The following is a 21,264-nucleotide window of genomic DNA, read 5'->3' as shown; positions in this document are numbered from 1 at the left end:
TTCTGACTCCAAGGTCACTTCTGTCAACAATGTTGTCAGAGGTATTACGCCACTTTTACGGACTCACAATAAAACATACAAAAACGAATCCAAAATGGATTTTCCTGGGAAATATGTTAAGCAACATCCTTTCCAGGGTAATGACTTGTATATAAGGCAAAATAAATAACCAAAACCAAAAATACTCCTCCACACCTTGGGCTATGTTCACACGTAGCGTTTTTGATGCATTTTTGCACTTTTGCATTGCTTTCAACCAAGACAAATGCATTCACTGGCAAATGTCATTTTAACATTTTACAACCTTATCTGGCCATGTGGTGTGTGACACATCATCAGACACATGCATACAGTGCTGAAAAGACATGAAAACAGCATGGGGAAGACCCCTGGAAGCATCTCTGACTCCCAGGTCACTGCCTAAAAGTGATCCTTGGCGAATGCGAAGATGCCTCCCGCCATGCACCTGTCATTGCAGACTTGCAACAATCACCGTCCACGTCCTTGTCCCAGTGCAGCGTTCAGTTGTCCCTACCCCATTCCTTGGAATGCAAGCGCAAGTATGCAGCCAACCACCCACCCACCCACAGGCTGGAATACTGTGCTGCCAAATTTTTGACAGCTACTTACACTTGAAATGTGGCCTTTTAGGCTCGTGGAGGCGCAAGCTGTTCACAATCTTATGGCGGCGGCGACCGGGTATCCATACTCGGTCCCCAGCCGCCACTATTTGTCCCGGTGTTGTCTCTGCCTTCCACAAGCACGGGTCCCACAACATTACCCGTGCCCTCCCCAGTGAACTTACTGGGAAGGACCGCCTACCCACAAACACGTGGTCAAATGAATGTGGCCAGGGATGGTACGGAGCCAGGCCACAGCTTTTTTTGCTGAGTTGTATTTCACCACAGCCATATTGTTTAGCTTGGTAAAAGGACTTGGGAAACCATATCTACTCCAGCTGTCATTTCTCCCAGGAAGTCCTCTAAAGCTGCTTTCCTTGAAATGTGGCCTTTTAGGCTTGTGGAGGCGGAAGCTTTTCATAACCTCATGCCGGCAGCGGCTGGGTGTCCATACTCGGTCCCCAGCCGCCACTGTTTCTCCCGGTATCGTCTCCGCCTTCCACAAGCACGGGTCCCACAACATTACCCGTGCCCTCCCCAGTGCACTTACTGGGAAGGACCGCCTACCCACAAACACGTGGATAGGTGAATGTGGCCATGGACGGTACGTAGCCAGTCCACAGCTTTTTTTGCTGAGAGTTGTATTTCACCACAGCCATATTCTGTAGCTCGGTGAAAGGACTGGCATAGAGGGAAACCGTATCTACTCTGGGTGTCACTTCTCCCTGGAAGTCCTCTAATGCAGCTACAAAAGCAATGGCAGCCCGTCCAACATCAAGTCGCACTTGTCGGTGGTGCTTTGACACAAAAACATATTTCTTTGCGCATTTAATTTCATGACTACAGAGTTGGGCAATGGCCTTATCTGCAATGCGGTTTGAGAAATAACATGCATAAGCACGTCCGATCCACATTAAAAAAGCAGCCATAGAGTGTCCGGGAGCCTTCCCCTACACTTTTCTTAGCCAGGGTCACTTCTCGGTAGGGTTGGACGGGCCCACCAGAAAACCGGAGACTCCTCCGTTGCGCCCTGGCTCCTCCTTCAGGAGAGTTCATAGTGCCGAGGTGAGGCGATGATTATGATAGAGGCCATCATCTGCTTAGTTTTCTGTTACTTGGAATGCAAGCGCAAGTATGCAGCCAGGCACCCACCCACCCACTTACCCACAGGCTGCAATACTAAACTGCCAGATTTCTGAGCAGCTGCTTGCACTTGAAATGTGGCCTTTTAGGCTCGTGGAGGTGGAAGCTTTCCACAACCTCATGCCTCATGCCTCGTGTCCATACTCGGTCCCCAGCCGCCACTATTTCTCCCGGTGCTGTCTCCGACTTCTACAAGCGCGGGTCCCTGAACATTACTGCTGGTACTTTTCTGTGGGAATCAGCTTGCCTCCTACAAGCCTGGAATATTTCCAGTAAGCTATGGTACGACGCCATGGTATTAGCACTGCCCCCAGTACCAGTAGCGAAGGCATCCCCAATTTCCTTCTCAGGAGTTTTATTTGGTAGACTGAGTGGCTGCCCAAATACATTAGTTTCTCACAAAGGAGCTGAAGATAGAGTGGCAGTAGGTGTAAGTTTCTCCAGTCTGTTAGATATTAGAGGGTGAACGGCAGCACATTTGATCAGTGGGTAGCACTGAAGCCTTGCAGTGCTGGGATCCTGGGTTCAAAGCCCAGCAAGGACAACATCTGCAAGGATTTTGTATGTTCTCCCTGTGTTTGCGTGGGTTTCCACCTCCGTAAAAAAGCAGCCATAGAGTGTCCAGGAACCTTCCCCCCACTTTTCTTAGCCAGGACTGCTTCTCGGCAGGGTAGGATGGTCCCACCAGAGAATCCTCTTGTGTGCTCTGACTTCTACATCAGGAGAGTTCATGATAGCGCTAACTTTGCAGCTGCTATGGGGCTCTTGAGTGGGGGAGAAAGGTGAGCCCTCAGAATCAAATCCTCTGGTGGGCCCAATGTTTTTCAATCTGAAACAGCTTCTCAGTGGGAGTTGTATTTCACCACAGCCATATTCTTTAGCTCGGTGAAAGGAATGGCATAAAGGGAAACCGTATCTACACCGGCTGTCATTTCTCTGTCACCAGGTTCCGCCCATTGTCACACACGACCATGCCTGCCTGGCTGTATGTTCAGTGGTGAGAGCCACAGATCAGGCTGCTGTGTTACAGCTTTCAACTCTGCAGCGCTGGGCGGTTTGTCACCTAAGCATTAAGCATGTTATCTTCAGCACAGTCTGTTGCCGCTTGGCCAAGGCAGTGCTGCAGTGCTTTCAGCTTGTGACTGATGTGGTCATTTCAGAGATGGAGGAGGAGGTGCAGGAGCTGAACAATGTGATTACATTGAGGTTACATTGGCGATTCTGTCTTTTATACTAAAGAAAGATCCTACTGTTTTGTTTTTTTTTACGTTATTTTTTTAAGACAAATGCATTCACCGGGAAATGTCATTTTAACATTTTACAACCTTATCTGGCCATGTGGTGTGTGACACATCATCAGACATATCCTGTTTCATTGATGATGGAGGGACTCTGAAAGTCACAAAGCCTATTTTTATAGGGCCATCAGGCGGCCCTTACTATTCTTAAAAGGCAAGCAGTCGGCCCTCGCTGTTGTTAGAGAGCCATCAGCCGGCTATGCTTTGTTGTTCAATTATTAACAAGTGGGTCTCCTATACTGTTATTGCGTATGCAGTGACTGCAAGGGCTGCCAAAAATTCGGACGCAACCCAATACCCCTTTGAAGAGACATAGAGGGGGTCTCAGTAAAAAAAATGTTGCCATTATAAAGGAGCGGGTCTCCTATAGTGGTAATGCCCATGCTGTGACTGCAAGGACTGACCAAAATTTGGGAAAAACCCCACTAAGAATTTAAAGACACATAGAGTAGGGCCACAGTACGACATGTTCCCATTAGAAAGGAGAGGGTCTGCTACACAGTTATAGGGTATGCAGTGAGTCCAACGGCTGACCAAATTTAGGAAAAATCCCACTAAGAATTTAATGACACATAGAGCAGGGCCACAGTAACGACAAATTCCCATTAGAAAGGAGAGGGTCTCCCATAGTGTTGGCCTATGCATTGAATGCAAGGGCTGCCAAAATTGGGAGGCACTCCATTGCCCCATGGAAGAGACGTACAGGGCCTCATGAAAAAATGTTCCAATTATTAGGAAGTGGGTCTCCCATAGTGTTGGCCTATGCAGTGAATGCAAGGGCTGCAAAAATTGGGAGGCACTCCAATGCCCCTTGGAAGAGACTTAGAGGGCCTCATAAAAAATGTTCCCATTAGAAAGGAGCGGGTCTCGTATACTTGTAATGCCCATGCACTAAGTGTATGGGCTGACAAACATTTACCCTTGGGGGGTATACATGAACATACTGTATAATTTTTTTTTTTTACAGGCATCATAAACACCCTTTAAAAAAATTATGTGGGTGTTGAATCACGGACCACAGTCACCCTGGTGATATGGTGGTGGAGGATGAGGATGAGGAGGAGGACAAGAGCAAATAGCCAAAATCAGGAAACGAATACCCATATGTAGGTGTGAAGAGGTGCATGGGAATACACCTCCCAAAAAAAGACACTGGATTTGAGTTTATGTTATGCTGCTATGATTCGGTGGTGTTGAGAAGTCTGGCCAAATCCAGCCCTTGTTCATTTTTATAAGAGTCAGCCTGTCAGCATTTTCAGTTGACAGGCAGATGCGCTTATCAGTTATAATTTCACCAGAGGCACTAAAAAACAGCTCTGATAAAACGCTGGCGGCAGGGCAGGCCAGGACCTCCAAGGTGTAGAGAGCCAGTTCATTCCACGTATCTAGCTTGGATACCCAATAATTATAAGTCACAGAGGAATCACGGAGGACGTTGCTACGGTCGGCAAGGTACTCCCTCAGCATCTTCCCAAACTTTGCACTCCTTGTGAGACTACCCTGCGCCTCAGGGCCTGTGCGATGGGAGGGGCTGAGAAAATTCTCCCAGAACTTTGACAGTGTTCCCCTGACTCTGCTGGACTGAAGTTGTCTCTCTCGCCTGTACTCCTTGGTTGTCGAACAAACTGTGACCTCTGCCGCCAGCATTTTCAGAAAGGAATTTTTTTAATAGTTCCGCAACAAGGGTCTTCTGGTACTGCCCCATTTTTGTAGACCTGTCCGCCTCAGGAATAAGAGATATAAAGTTCTCCTTGTAGCGTGGGTCTAGAAGTGTCACCGACCAGTAATGATTGTCACCCAAAATTTTGAGAACGCGAGGGTAATGGGAAAGGCAGCGTAACATAAACTCAGCCATGCGTGCCAGACTGCTAACAGGCAAGACGTCCATGTCCTCACCAAGAGAATGACTGCCATGCTCTCCTCCTCCTCCTCCTCTCTGTCCTCTGGCCATCCACGCTGAACAGACGGTATGATGCCTGTGCAGGTAGTACCATCTATAGCACATGAAACTAGCTCCTGTTCCTCCTCCTCCTCCTCTTCTTCATTGTCACCCAATCCACGTTGGGATGAGATGAGGCTGGGCTGTGTGTAATCACCCTGTATGGTTCCTTGCTCCATCTCATCGTGATTGTGAGCAGAGAGCGTTTCAGAAGACAGAGAAGCAGGATGATGACGCTAATTATGGCGTCATCACCGCTCACCATCTTGGTGGAGTCCTCAAAGTTTTGGAGGATGGTACATATGTCTGACATCCATGTCCACTCCTGAGGTCTTTTGTGTGGAGTCTGAACTGAATACCGACGGCCTTGTTGATGCTGGTACTCAACAACTGCCCCCTTCTGCTCACAAATCCTTCCCAACATCTGCAGTGTAGCGTTCCAATGCGTGGGGACATCACATACCAGTCTGTGAGCCGGAAGCTGCAAACGCTGCTGAAACACGGCAAGGGGGGAGGAAGCTGTAGGTGACTTTCTAAAATGGGAGCACAGGCGGCGTACTTTAACAAGCTGATCCGGCAGCTCCACGTAGGATTTGAGAAACCGCTGAACCACGAGGTTAAGCACATGGGTCAGGCATGGTACTTGTGTGAGCTCGCCTCGCCTCAGAGCCGCCACCAGGTTCCGGCCATTGTCACACACGACCATGCCTGGCTGTAGGTTCAGCGGTGTGAGCCACAGATCTGCCTGCTCTTTCAGAGCTGTCCACAACTCTTCAGCATTGTGCGGTTTGTCACCCAAGCATATTAGCTTCAGCACAGCCTGTTGCCGCTTGGCCGAGGCAGTGCTGCAGTACTTCCAACTTGTGACTGATGTGGTCATTTCGGAGATGGAGGCTGAAGAGGAGGAGGAGGCTGAGGAGGATGAGGACCAGGAGCTGTAGACTGTGAGGGCAACCCTGATTGAGCTAGGGCCCGCAATCCCAGTGTGCTGTCAGCGAGATGTATCGTTCCTGCCCACAAGCACTTGTCCACGTGTCCGTGGCTAGGTGGACTTTCCCGGTAACTGCGTTGTTGAGGGCACGGCTAATGTTTAGGGACACTTGCTTGCGGGGATGGCACACCGGGAGAAATAGTGGTGGCTGGGGAAAAGGAACGGCCGCCGCCATCAGGTTGCAGAGTGCTTCCGTCTCCACAAGCCTAAAAGGCAACATTTCTAGCACAAGCAGACGCGAAATGTGTGAATTTAGTAGTGTGGCCTGTGGGGCGTTGACTGTGTATTTGCGCTTGCGTTCCAAGGACTGGGGTATGGACAACTGAATGCTGCGCTGGGACAAGGATGTGGACGTGCTTCCTGATGTTGCTACTTGAGAGTGTGCAATGACAGGTGCAAGGCAGGAGGCATCTTCGCATGCACCATGGACAGGAGATTGGCTTGCATGCACAACAGCGGAAGAATCAGTGGTGCCACCCGCAGACACCGTTCCTGGATCCTGGGGTTTGGCCCACAAAGTCGGTTGCTTTGCTGCCATGTGCCTGATCATGCTGGTGGTGGTCAGGCTGGTCGTTTTGCCACCCCTGCTGATGCTGGCCTGACAGGTGGTACAAATGGCCTTTTTGGGGTTATCGGTAGAGTCTTTAAAAAACAACCAGGTCTCGGGAAGACCTGACAGTTGTACTGGCAACTTCCTTCGTGTTGGTGTTACAGGGAACGGTTGCCTGCCTTCTTTCTGCGGCAACCACACTGCTTCTTCCTGCCTGTTGGGGTGCTCTGCCTCCTTCACCCTGTGTGCTGCTGTCCTCACTCTGCATCTCCTCCTGCCAGGTTGGGTCAGTTACTATATCATCCACCACCTTGTCTTCCACATCCACATTCTGGTCCTCCAACTGACTTTCTGGCAATCGTGTCTCATCATCGTCCACTTCTTGTGATACATTCCCACCGTCACCTTTGTGTGACCGTAGCTGCTCAAATATTTGGGCATCGCTACATGCGATCTCCTCTTGCCCTGCTTCAAGTGGACTGGGCGAGAGGCCCGAATCTATAAATGGAAAAGTGAACAGCTCTTCGTAGTGTCCAAGTGTGGGATTAGTTGTCTCTGGGCACTCGGCATGGTGGGAGGAAGGAGGATCAGGGTGAGGAATATGCGGTCCAGACTCATAGCTACTGAGACTTGACCATGTGGAAGACAAGGTGGCTAAGTGACTGGAAGCATTATCTGCTCTCCAACCAATAACCTTTTCACACTGCTCTGTGTTCATTAGTGGTGTTCTGCAGTCCCCTATTAATTGGGACAGGAAGGTCGAGCGAGAAGATGTGGGTGTTTGTTGTGGCACAATTTCAGCTTGCCCACGGCCTCGGCCTCTGCGTGCATCATAATCACCATCACGTCCAGTTCTCCGTCCCTTGCCACGTGCCTTGCCCATTTTAAATGCAGGACAATATCTTCTACGCTCACTACAAATGACTAAATTTGGAGCGAACTTATATGTGATCCGTGTGACGGAGAAAGCACAATTTTAAATATCTGGCCTGTAGGTCACTATTTTGAACAGCAAACTGCTGTCAATTGTTTCACTGACACACTGAAACAAATTTTTAATGGAGGTCAGAAATGGCAGTATTTTCTGAAACGTATATGCGATCCGTGTGACGGAGAATCCACAGTTTTAAATACCTGGCCTGTAGGTAAATATTTTGAACAGCAAACTGGTGTCAATTGCTTCACTGACACATGGAACAATCTTTTAATGAAAGTCAGAAATGGCAGTATTATCTGAAAATGTATATGTGATCTGTGTGACGGAGAAAACACAGTTTTAAATAGCTGGATTTTTAGCACTGTAATATGGAAAGGACCTGGCTGTATTCTGTAGTGCCAACAAGCAAATGGCGCAGAAAAACAGTGTTCTCTGGATTGCTTTTTAAGCAAATAATGAGGATTAACATCCAAAAAAAAATTATTCCTGGCCCCTGAGACCTGGACCTATTTCTAGAAATACCTAACAGCAGCAGCAGACAGAACTGGAATGGATATGTGTCTCTAATATAGTTTGGTACACCTACACTAACTAGAAACAAGCAAATCTCTCCCTAGCTCAGCAGCACCTCTCCCTACACTGTCTGATTCCGGAGTGACTGTGACGAGCATGGCGGCGCCAGGTCTGATATAGACCTGATGACGCTGTGTGGCCAGCCAATCATTGTAATGCCACAACCAACATGGCTACAGCATTACAGTGAGTGGCAGGCAATCCCTGCATGTTCACTAGCGCTCTAAAGAGCGCCAAACATGCAGGGAGGAGACCCGAGCAACCCCGGAAATACCCGGCAAGCACCGAGCATCTCGAGCAGTGAGATGCTCGGGCGAGCACCGAGCAGTAGCGAGCATGCTCACTCATCACTAGTGGAGGCTATTATAGTGGTAATTTTTTAGCATTTTATATGTATGCCTATTCATATGGTTTTGGTAGTTTATAGTTAGGGATCGCCAATAGTGATTTTTTTTTCACATGACTCATTGGTATTAATATATATAGCCCCTACTTATTATAGCTTTCTTGTCATAACATATGAATTTTCTACAGGGTTACAGCTTCTTTGTCTCTATTTCTGTCTATACTATGTATAGATTTTATTGACAATAGGTGTTCTATTTTCTTTTATTAATTGTTTGCTTTTGTCGTTGAGTTGATATGCACATGTAGCGCCCCGAGGGTTCGGCCGCTACAGGGGTATTGCACCTCAGTCCAGAGGTGTGATATTCCACTCCCGGGTAAAGATGGAGTATGGACCAGGGCTCAGTTAGCTGCATACAGCACACACACCCCATTTCCGAGGGACAGCTCAACGGTGCTCCCACTAGACAGAAGTGCAGGCACGATCGACTATGTCCCTGCCTGGAGTGGGGAGGGGGGTGGAACACCCAGTGCTGTAGGGGCAGATAGGGGTTGGTTCCTGAGCGTAGGAAGGAGCCCATTGGTTGCTGGTCACCTGGGCTCATGGCTAGAGGGAGGTATAAAAGGTGGGCACCATCTTAGTTCTGGGTCAGTTCAGCCAGAGGAGAAGACAGGGAGTAGAGGCTCTGTAGGAGCTCTACTCCAGGAGGGCCTAGTGAGAGGCCGAGGAGGAGGTGAAGGGGAGCTGGGATTTTGGCTCATCTCAGCTCCAAGAGAACGGAACAGAAAGGAACAGAAAGGAACAGAGAAAGAGAAGGAGAGACAGAGAAACAGAAGGGCTCAGGAACAAGAAGGTGGAAGGGACCCTAAGAACCCACGAGAATCCAGGGTGCAGGGTCAGGCAGATTAAGGGTACCGGATCCCAAGTTGGTGGAGGAGAAACAACCCTCAGCCAAAGACCGGTCGTCGTGATCATCTATTGGTGCGACACCTCATCAAACCTGCTAGGAAGGCACCATATAGGACAGCGGAGGACGGGGCCCACGTTTAACCGCACAAGTCCGCGGCAGCCAGACAAAAGTGGGTCACTGGTGAGGCAGGCCAGAGAAAGGATTAAAGGGGGTCCTGTGCCATGCTCTTGACTGCTTGGGAGTTGACCGAGCCCCACACCTGGTGGACGCAGCATGGCTTGGGCGGTCACTGCCGACGGAAGTGACCCGGGACAAACGAACTGTGAGTAAAGACCCTGGACTGTAACTTGTTGTCCGTGTGCTCCTTCGCTCCTCCGGCACTACCGGTACTGGGACCTTCACCACCATCACTCCCACCATCCACTACACTGCCCTGGGGCCGCACTCTTCCCGTGGGGAGTCACACCATCCCAGCTGCATTCATCATCGGCCCCAGCGGACTGCCTTGCAGCGGCGGTTCCTAATAACCACAATCCACGGGTGGCGTAGTCGGACATTATCTAAAGCACGTAGCAGACTACAATTGGTCTGACCACCCTGAGCCGCGGGACCGGGCCGCCACTACTACCCCCATCGTTCCCCTATCGTCCGGATCCGCGTGCCCCACGGCCCAGGGGGCGAGTCACACATATCGGACCAAAGCACGTTCACCTCTGGGACACAGAACCCGTCTCCTTCCTGAGCGGTATGATGGCTGAACATTCCCATCTTGTTTATACTTGCGTATAATTGTTTGTACAGATAAACGAGGCACCTTCAGGTATCTTGAAATTGTGCCCAAGGATGAGCCAGACTTGTGCAAGTCCACAATTCTCTTCCTGATATCTTGGCTGATTTCTTTAGACTTTCCCATGATGCTACACAAAGAAGCAGTGTGTTTCAGGTGTGCATTAAATACATCCACAGGTGTGTCTCTAATTAACTCAGATGTTGCAAAAAAAACTCAGAAGCTTCCAAACACATGGCATCATCATATGGGCAGTCCAGAATTGTTTAAAGGCTTAGTAATCTTAGGGTATGTAAACTTTTGACTTTGCAGTAAGTAATAAAAATGCCTTAAAACGTTTTCTCTCTCTCTCATTATTGGGCCATTTGGCAAATATTAAAAATTATGGTAATCATAATTGACCTAAAACGGGAAAGGTTTATTCTGATTTCATGTGAGAAATTGAGAAAAACATGCATATGTGTCTTTTTATATAGTGTATGTAAACTTCTGGTTTCAACTGTGTGTATTGTAATGCAGCGGCTTGCTGCATTGCTAAAATGTCCAGGAGGTGTGTTCTGGCTGACCATTTACCTCCCTCTCAGGTGACTGATCACATGATTGTGACATCATCACAGGTCCTGTGTGCACAGAAGGATATATAAATCCTGGTGGTTTAGAAACAGAGAGAGAGTGGCCTGGTGAGGCAAGAGGCCTGGTCCCTGTGTGGGACTCCACTAGCCTGGAAGGCGGAGGCTGGATCCCTGTGTTTGAGATACCAGTAGCCTTGGAAGGCACGTGGCTTGGAGACTACGTCTGGGAAGCCTTAAAGCCACAGCTGTGGCAGAACCGAGCTGTTTGAAGCAGCTGAGACCCGGCAAAGGTAAATCGGCACTATAAGTGAATATTGTTGCTGTACCTTGCTGAAGTCTGTATTTGAAGCCAAGCGGGCATAGCTGCCACTGAAAAGGCTCTAGGATACATGTGTAACATTGCTGCGAGCCACTGAGATGGACTATGTTATGTACGGTTTATGAGGTGTAATAAACTGCTGGACTACATATTACCGGAAAACGTTGTGACGCGCCCCCTGGGCCTGTGTTGTGCAGGGGATACCCAGAGCCGGATCGCTGGTGGGATGCTGGGGGTTGTAGTCTCCGTGGCGCTGACCCGGTCCGTGCCCAGGGTGGTCAATTCAGTGGCAGTCTTAGAGTAATAACAAATGTCCGACTGCGCCACCCGTGAATTGCGGTCAGTGGGGACCACCGCTGCGCTGCAGACCGCTGAGGCTGATGTTGTTTGCGCAGCCGAGTATGGGATAACTCCCCACGGGAGAAGTATTGCCTCAGGGCAGCTAGTGTGGATGATGGGAGTGATGGTGTGAGCATCCCAGTACTAATGGTACTGGTGCGGCGATGAAACACAGAGACGTGTGGTGCAGTTTCCAATGCTTTACTCACAGTTCTCATCCAGGTCACTTGTGCACATGAAGGACCGCCTGAGCCGTGCTGCGTTCACCAGGCAAGGGGCTCGACCAACTCCCAGGCAATTCCAGAGCGTGGCACAGGGCTCCCTTCTCTTCCCTTCTCTTGCCGTCCTCACCAGTGACCCACCTTTGTCCAGCTTCCTCGGGCCTTCTCTTGGCGAAACCTATCTCCGGTTTCCCTGACCCTACGTGGTGTGCTTTCCTGGTGGATGTAGTGAGGGGTCGCACCAAGATGTGGTCACAACCTCTGGTCCTTGGCTGAGGAATCTGTTGCCTCCACCAATTTGGGTCCCGGTACCCTGCTCTGCCAACCCTTCACCCGCAATCTCCTGGACCTTTGGGGTTCCTTCTGCCTTCGTGTCTCTGGGCCTTTCTCTGTGTTCCAGTTCCTTGTTTCCTTTCTTACTTCCTTTGCTGTTCCTTCTCCTCTCTCTCTCTCTCAGGCCCCTGCCTCCTGACAAGGCCTGCCCGTGGAGCAGAGCCCATGCAGCAGCTCTGCTCCCTGTCACTTCTCATCAGACTCAACTTCTTCTTCTTTCTCCTGACTGAACTGACTACTCTAAGATGGTGCCCACCTTATATACCTCCTTCTAACACCCGAGCCCAGGTGACTAGTAACCAATGGGCTCCTACCTATGCCCAGAGACCCACCCCTATCTGCTCCTACACCACTGGGTTTTCCTCCCCCTCCCCACTCCAGCCAGGGACAGAAGCTGTCGTGCCTGCACTTCTGTGGGAGCGCCGTTGAGCTGTCCCTCGGAAATGGGGTGTGTGTGGTGCATGCAGCCTAACGAGCCCTAGTCCACACACCATCCTTACCCGGGAGTGGAATATCACACCTCTGGTTTGAGGTGCTTACCCCTGTAGCAGCCGAGCCCTCGGGGTGCTACAGTTGCATGTGTGCTTTAATTGACCCGGTGAAGCGAGTACCCCAGAGTGATGAATAGCGCTACCTTACATGTGGTTGGAGAATGCGGGCAACTGCAGCCTGGTTGCTAGGGGTAACGGCACAGGACGACGATTGTGGATACAAGCATCTTGCTGTGGCTCGGCGGGGTCACGAAGATTAAAGCATCTGGCTGTAACTCGGCGGGCTTACGAAAATTGTCGTCGCACTCAAACCTGGTTTGCTGTGGCTCGGCGGGGTCACGAAGATTAAAGCATCTGGCTGTAACTCGGCGGGGTTACGAAAATTGTCGTCGCACTCAAACCTGGTTTGCTGTGGCTTGGTGGGGCCACGAAAATGTTCCGGGGAGAGCGGTGTGAAGTGTCTAGTATGAACAGTGTACCGCGATGGCTATGAATGGAGCAGTATCCCCAGATGGAATGGAGGAGTGGTCAGATGACCGGCTGCAAACCGTCTGCAGCAAAATAGAGTTTCCTGAAGAAATGCAGGAGCTGATAAAGATGGCTGTGAAGGGAGCAGCAAATGAGACTGAAACTGTTGAACAATTAAAGTGCCTGTTAAAATCGCAGCAGCAGGCATTTGAGAAACAACAACAGGTATTTGCGAAACGACAACAGGACTCGCAGCTGGCATTTGAGAAATGACAACAGGTCTTGGTACAGGAAGGGCAGGAGCTGTTGGCTCTTTACAGAAAGGTGGCAGCAGACCATTCCTTGAGTTCTCCTATGGCGCCGGTACTATCACAGAGTGCCCAGGGAGGCAGTAAGATATGTTGTGAACGGGGTCCTAAGACTATTGCAGGTTTTTTTTTTTTAAAAGTATCCCCTACAGGTGTGATTGTCCAAAAGGGGGCGGAGTCTCAAAAGGGGGCGGAGTTTCAAAAGATCGTGGAGTATAGAAAACCAAAATTGGTTACTGGTTGTGGGTTGGTACTGCCTAAAAATGACAATTTGACCGTTGATAACGGGGTAGCTCCAGTAGAAGGGGTTGACGTCAAAGTGGGAGGTGACTTGTTGGTCCACAACACCATGGGGAGTGACACAGACCCCATAGCTGACGGTGACACTACGAAAGTAGAAAGAGAGTTCAGTCAGGAGAAGCTAGACGAGGTGAGAAAGTCCCCCTCTCGTCGTCGACGGCGCAAGGGCCACAAAAAAGCTGTTCCTGTAGACTTTGCTGAAAGGGCAAATAAAGAAAATGCAATGTTGTGTGCCTTTATTCCGAGTGTGGATCCTCCTTTAGAAGCAGAAGATAAGGAGGAAGAGTTGGGTGCAGTTCTGCAGATTAGTTACAAGCAGGATGAACTACTGAGACAGAAGGATCAGGAACCGACAGCCCTGAAGGAGGAGGTGGCCAATCCTGACCAAGAGCTGGAGCTTGTCAGGCAGCAGTATCAGAGTGACGTGCAGCAACTAAAGAAAAACCTGGAGAACGTGTCCTCAGACCAGCTGAGCCTGGAGTCTGAACGGCAGAAAATAAACCAGGTTGTGATGAACTTACAGCGAGAACTGGAGGAAAGCAGCAAGGAAGTCAACAATTGGAAGGAAAAATTCTAGAAAAATAAAGAGGAGGTTTTTCAGTTGGAGCTTGACAAAGCGGAGTTTGAAGATGAGCTGTGCAAGATGAAAGATCGTTTCTACCTGGTACAATTAGAGCTGTCTGCCTTAAAAGAGGCGCTGCAGGATGAAGTTTCTAGACGTGATCAAAACCTAGAACGACTGCGCGAACAGTTCAACCGGGAGCTGTGTGAATCCAAGAAGGAGTATAGTGAACTCAGTAATGATCTGCAACAAATTAAGAGAGACTATGAGGATCTCCTCAAGGTTAAGGAAAAATTTGAGGATGATAAGGCGGATGCAGAGGACGTGCGCCGAGTGATTGAGACCAGTCTACAGGGTGAAGAAGCTGAAAGTCAGTTGTCCCTGAAACCTGAGCCAGATGATCATTCGGAGACCACTGGTGAGACAGAAACGTCTCGGTACAAGTGTCTCATAGATGTACCCGAAGATTTGAGAGAAGAATGCACCAGAGAGTCAGTGCATGAAGAGTTTAAGAAGGTCGTGGGAGCATGTAAGGTGTACTCGACCTCAGAAGCTAAACAGCTGGTGGTCCTGTCCACAACCAAAGTCACAGTGAAGAGGGTGGCTATCTTAAGTGACATGCACTGGCGATGTGTTCGCACGAAGCGGTTTGTCCGGTTGAAAACGGAACAAGCCATTAGACAACTGGAGCTTATGAGAAAAGCTCAAAGTCTGCGGGAAGAAGTCATCCGGGTGCCTCATGCTTTGGCAAGAAAGCTCATTGGGAGAAATGGCCAAACCATGCAAATGATGGTAAAGAAGTCTGGTATGATGAAAGTAAGCAGTCCACGTGATCGTCAGGGCTGGATACCAGATGAAGAAAGCATGGTGTCATTCTCCGCTGTCGGAACGGAAGAAAATCTTGCATATATACGTATGCTGATGGAGTACCGAGTGACCTACCTGCGAGAGGTAGAAGAGTTGAATCTCGCCAGACTGCGAATGGAAAGACAGCATCGTCTGACCAGCAGAAGAAGGCTGCCGTCTATAAGTTGTGGGACCAGACACAGAAAGGGCCCTTCAAATAATAGGACGGCTACAGTGGAGACCTTCCAAGATTTCCTGAGGATAGTGGGCGTGGGTTTAGAGGTAGTGAGACTTCCAGTAACTCAGGTTTGAGAGGCCCATACAAACGACCCAATAGAGTATGGGACAGCACGAAGTCAGACCTGACCTTAGATACAAGGGCAAATAAGTAACACTGCTGTATTGACCGCTGGGAGCGGGGGAGGTCTGACAAGGTTACGACTGACCGCTGGGAGCGGGGGAGGTCTGACAAGGTTACGACTCGGAAATGTGACTTGACGAAGTTAGTGACAATGACAGATGGTAGGTCCCTAAGGAATGGGCTAATATTGATGCCTAATGTTCCAGGGGCTGAGCAGCACAAATGTCAAGTACATGGTCTCTGTGTGAACTGTGGGTTATAATGATTGTGTATATTATGTGTTCAACCCCACAAATTTGAACAGAGGGGGGGGATATGTAATTCAGCGGCTTGCTGCATTGCTAAAATGTCCAGGGGGTGTGTTCTGGCTGACCATTTACCTCCCTCTCAGGTGACTGATCACATGACTGTGACATCATCATAGGTCCTGTGTGCACAGAAGGATATATAAATCCTGGTGGTTTAGAAACAGAGAGAGAGTGGCCTGGTGAGGCAAGAGGCCTGGTCCCTGTGTGGGACTCCACTAGCCTGGAAGGCAGAGGCTGGATCCCTGTGTTTGAGATACCAGTAGTAGAATATAAGACATATTTTCAATTGTTTCACATTTTTTTTGTTAACTATTTAATTCCACATGTGTTAATTCATAGTTTTGATGCCTTCAGTGTGAATGTGCAATTTTCATAGTCATGAAAATACAGAAAAATCTTTAAATGAGAAGGTGTGTCCAAACTTTTGGTCTGTACTGTATATATAAATATGCTGTATATCTATATATATAGATATATATCTATACATAGATATATATATATATATATATATATATATATATATATATATATATATATATATATATACTTGTTCAGCAGTTACAGCTATGAAACTTTGCAAATTACTTTATTTGCCTTAGATAAGGGCATTTGTGCTCCTAGAAAAAGATCTGCTCTTCACATGTGATTTACCGTATTTTTCGGACCATAAGATGCACTTTTTTCCCCCAAATTTGGGAGGAAAATGGGGGTGCGTCTTATGGTCCGAAAGTAACTTACCAGTGCTGGTGGAGCGGGATTGGCGGCGTCGGCGACAGCGGCAGCAGGTGGCGGCGGCAGCAGGTGGCGGCAGCAGAAGAGGTATCTGCCTGGGAGCCGGGGTCAGTTCCTTGCTGTGAGTGGCGTGAGCCATATGGCCATCTTTCTGAAGCTGATCTACAGGAAAATGGCCACTGGAGCTGGCGCATGCGCTCTGCTACGCCGGTGGCCATTTTCCTGTAGATCTCAGCTTCAGAAAGATGGCCGCGCGCACCAGAAGCCGCTCACGCCGCTCTGCCACGCTACTCACAGCAAGACACCGGCCGGTACCAGGCCCCAGGGCCTCAGCCACCACTCACCCAGGCCGCAAGCCCCCAGCCACCACTCACCCAGGCCCCAAAACCCAGTGCCAGCCATCACTCACCCAGGCCCCAAGCGCCAGCCACCACTCAGCCAGGCCCCAAGCCCCCAGCCACCACTCATCCAGGCCCCAAACTCCAGTGCCAGCCACCACTCACCTAGGCACCCAAGCCCCCAGCGCCAGCAACCAGACGCCCAGCGCAAACCACCAGGCCACCAGCCCACCAGTACCAGGCGTCCAGCCCCAGGCCACCAGTGCCAGGCCACCAGGCAGCCCACTGCAGGCCACCACACCAGGCCGCCAGGCGCCCAGCCCCAGGCCACCAGCGCCAGGCACCCAGGCCACCAGGCCACCAGCGCAAGCCACCAGCGCCAGGCCCAGCTTCCTGAAGGACCTTGCCTCCTGTATCCCCCTCTACACGGCCCATCCAGATAAGATTCCTATTCAGACTATAAGACAGACCCCCATCTTATCAAAAACATTTTTTTCCTATTTTCCACCCCAAAATTTGGGGTGCGTCTTATGGTCCAGTGCGTCTTATAGTCCGAAAAATACGGTACATAAAAGTAAAAAAAATGTTAGAATAAAGTTATAATTAAAAGAGAGAGATATAGAAAAAATATTGATACGAGACACCTATGAATATGTTATTCACCAGGTAAGCGCTTCATGCCTCCGGCTTCGGTTGAGGATTGCACTTTGGCAGAGAACTGGAAGATTATTATAGGACCACAATCTCTGCATAAATTAAATCCAAAATCAAGTAAAGTTTTCCTTATGGCAGACTTCTGGTCTGCTGAGGCCTCTGGGCAGAGAGAGGGTGTAATCTTTTTGAGAGGGTGGCATTGACTTAAGAGGTTTTGCCTTTTGGACTAAGTAGCCTGCATGCCTGGAAAGGTTTTCAGTGCAAAAATCCATGTGACTTTTTACCATAGCCCAATCACCAGATGAAGGCAGAGTTGAGCACGTGTCCAGGAGTGAGGCAAATGTAGTAGAGAGCAATGAACCGAGCAATGAACCAGCAGGAGGATTCTTGCAGGATGTGCCAGAGATGAGGAAAGATTGCCATCTGCTGGCCAGACGAAATCAAGCGGAACCAAGTTATGCTAGAAGAGTTGAAGGGCAACAAATTCAGATGCTGGACCTGATCAGATGACTTCCAGGAAGGATTTCATTGATATAAAAGTCCAGTGCGCCAAGACACAGGCAGATTTGGCGCCAGGATGCAGAGTGGAGCAGAGCCCAGCGTGACAGGCCTCAGGCGGAGGCCTGCGCTGCACCAAAGTTGGACATCGCCTGAGATGCTCCGGACTCCAGAGAAGCGCCCTGAGCCCTGCGCATTTTGGTCAGAGTCAGGACCCGCGCCCCACACTGAGTAAGTTCCCGGAATCCGACGCTGCCTGTCAAGAGCCGAGGTCTGGATCCCCTTAACCCAAGCGTGAGAGATTACCATCGACGTTCAAGCCGAGAAGAGCTAAGAGAGGACTGCGACAGGAGAGACGCTCCAGTAGCAGCAGAGGAATCGTGCAAGCAAAAAGGGCCGTCACTTCCAACTCTCACTCACGGTACCAGGGACAGTTGGGATTAGGATCTCGGGTTGGGTTGGGGCCGGTTGGTGCGTGGGAGGCTAAACGGAATCTGATAGACTTTATCCGGAAGAGACTTGCGGCCTAGCGGGAAGGACCGGTAACCCCCGCTAGGGCCATATAAAGAGAACTCAAATGGTGTTTTCCACGACTAGGTGCATCACACTTTTGTAAAGAAACTTTACCGTTATTCACTGAAACTATTTTTTATTGTTATTCTAAGTTGTTGTTTATTATCCCTGCCCTCTTGCATAATACTTGTTATACATATACACTGTGTTCCAAATTATTATGCAAATAATATTTTCTCAGATTTTCCCAAATTACCTATATGAATTGCAGTCATTGTAATTTTCCAGTCAAATAACTATTAGAGTACAATTGAAAGGTTTTTGTACAAACTGCCTATGATAACAGTATATTTAAAAAAAAATAAAAAACTCAAACTGCACTCAAAATGCATGTTCCAAATTATTATGCACAGCAGAGTTTTCAATCTTTTCATTTTAATAAAGAACAAAAAAATGGTCATTTTTGAAATTATAAGCATTAGTAGGTTATTACAAACTGAAATCAAACAGTTTTCAACTCAAAACTTTATTCTAGGTGATGTTACATTTGCACATAGGACCCCTTGTTCGAAAGGAGCTTCTGAACTCTCTCGTCCATTGAATATGTCAGGTTTTGGATGGTTTCTGTTTTAATTGTTTTGCATGAGGACAGAATACCCTCCCAGAGCTGTTGCTTAGATGTGAACTGCCTCCCGCCATCATAGACACTCCTTTTGATGATGCTCCAGAGGTTCTCAATGGGGTTAAGGTCAGGGGAGCATGGGTGCCACACCATAACTTTGTCCCCTTTTATGCCCATAGCAGCCAGAGATGCAGATGTGTTATGTGCAGCATGAGACGGGGCATTATCATGCATGAAATGATCTCGATGGTCCAGATGGATGGAGTGGAGGATGGCAGGTTGATGGACACCCCATGCAAACACGGCTACGGCGCTATCAAGGAGGAAGTGGAGTAATGTTTTGGGCTGGAATCATGGGGAGAGAGATTGTCGGCCTTTTTAGGATCCCTGAAGGGGTAAAGATGAACTCCATAATGTATGTTGAGTTTCTCAAACAGCACTTCCTTCCATGGTTCAAGAAGAAGAACCGTGCATTCCACAGCAAGATCATTTTCGCAAACAAGCTGCATTCTGTAACAAGCAGTTATTTCACATTTTGACTTATCAGATTACTTCAAAGAAGAGAAAATAAATCTATGTTGTGTAACGTCAGGTATTCCACAGCGACAACACCGGAGAGACCACGCAATATCTCGCCGTTGCCGTCACTCGCTCATGATTTCGCCAGGGATCCGCGAGTACATGGTCCCCACTACTCACTACGTAGGTATCGGCAAGCGACCAGTGAGCGTATGGAGTCACACCTTCAGATTCTAACAAATGGAATATGGGGACACGGCCCCTGTACGGTCACTGTCTGCTTCACGATAGCACAATTATTATTTATTCTCTGCCACCACAGTCCAGATTTGAAATATAATACAGGCTTGGGAGGACGCCTGTGTTCTGGTAGCGTATGGCTTCGGGGAGGGAACAGTTACAGGACAAAAGAAACAGGACTATTGCATTTTATATTTAATTCAAAAGGGAGACAGTGTTATGAAAAATATACAAGATTTTACAAAGGAGACAATTACAATACATTTGCAGTTACACAAAATAATAAGGATTAAAGCAGAAACTTACTCTATACAGTTCGCAGGGACGAATCAGCATAGTTGGAGGAGGGGCTCCCCGATTTGAGCGTTATCGAACACGGTCCGTTGCTTATAGTATCTATACCCCCCTGGCAAAGAATATGGATCAATCTTCAGTTGGCTCTTTAATGCCAAAGAGGAATATCTGCCCACACACCCCCTGTGCTGACATCACGGGGGCTGGTCTCCAGCCTGAACATTTTATTTAAGATATCTGGTTTTTGGGATAACTTGGTTGATCCCAGATGCCCAAAAGTAATACCATATTTTCTATTATGATTTTACCTTCATTTAGAGACCACTCATGGCGTAGTTGTGACCTACTATTTTGTTACTTTTGCGCCACAGCCCCCTGGAGAGGCTTACGGCTATGGAAAAATAAGCATATTGCTCCTTGGTTGACCCTGCCCCTAAAAATATAGGTCCCGTTATTATCGGAATTATGGAACTTACAGCAGTCCATATTCCGTATCGGTGCCGGCCTGACTAGATTTCCTTTTGAAGCTCGGAAGTACATTTTTCTCATCTCACTGTAAATTATCGCAAGCTTGTGTCTAATCATCCCCTGCTTCTGCCCGGGAGAAGGACCCTCACATTCTAATTAGGTTGTAGCACTTCTTGGCTGACATTTGTTTACAAGGCACTTCTCAGGCATGTGTTAATTGCATACAGACAGAGCTCTCAGCACTCTTCTTGTGACAAATGGGGGATAAGGGAGGGGCTAGGGAGAAAGCATTCTTAATATCTATGACAGAAGGAGAAAGAATGTTTTCAATATTTCTCAATATTTCCCTGACATGTAACCAGAAATGAAAAAATACCTACAGACAGATACACAACAACACTATAGATCCATATATCACAAAATTTATTAAACATTAAAAACTAATTTTAATGGGGAAAACATCCACAGATGGATTGAAAAGGTGGGGGACAAAAATAAGAACATACAGTGCTGGTTTATAATGATGTATACATGATTATAGCAAATAATCAATTAAAACAATCACATAATTTTATGAACACACTATGATGGGTATGTAATTCATAATATAATATAAATGAAACATGTTTGTCATTGCAGCACCATGAAGATATATTATGGTAAGTATGTAGTTCATGAAGCTAAACTGCATGTACTATGCCAAATGGATTTAATGTGCTACAAAGATATAATGAAACCATTATTGAAACTCCAATAATTTATAGAATCAAAATAGATAAATAAACAAGGTGTCAGTGCATAAATACATAAATATAGAGTTAAATACACATGCTCCAGTTATATTCATGCAGTCATAAAATAGGG

The sequence above is a fragment of the Phyllobates terribilis genome, unplaced genomic scaffold, assembly GCF_046119375.1.
Source record: "Phyllobates terribilis strain yellow unplaced genomic scaffold, ASM4611937v1 Scaffold_1__5_contigs__length_1240528914, whole genome shotgun sequence".
NCBI lineage: Eukaryota > Metazoa > Chordata > Amphibia > Anura > Dendrobatidae > Phyllobates > Phyllobates terribilis.
Note: the sequence above shows the minus strand (reverse complement) of the source record.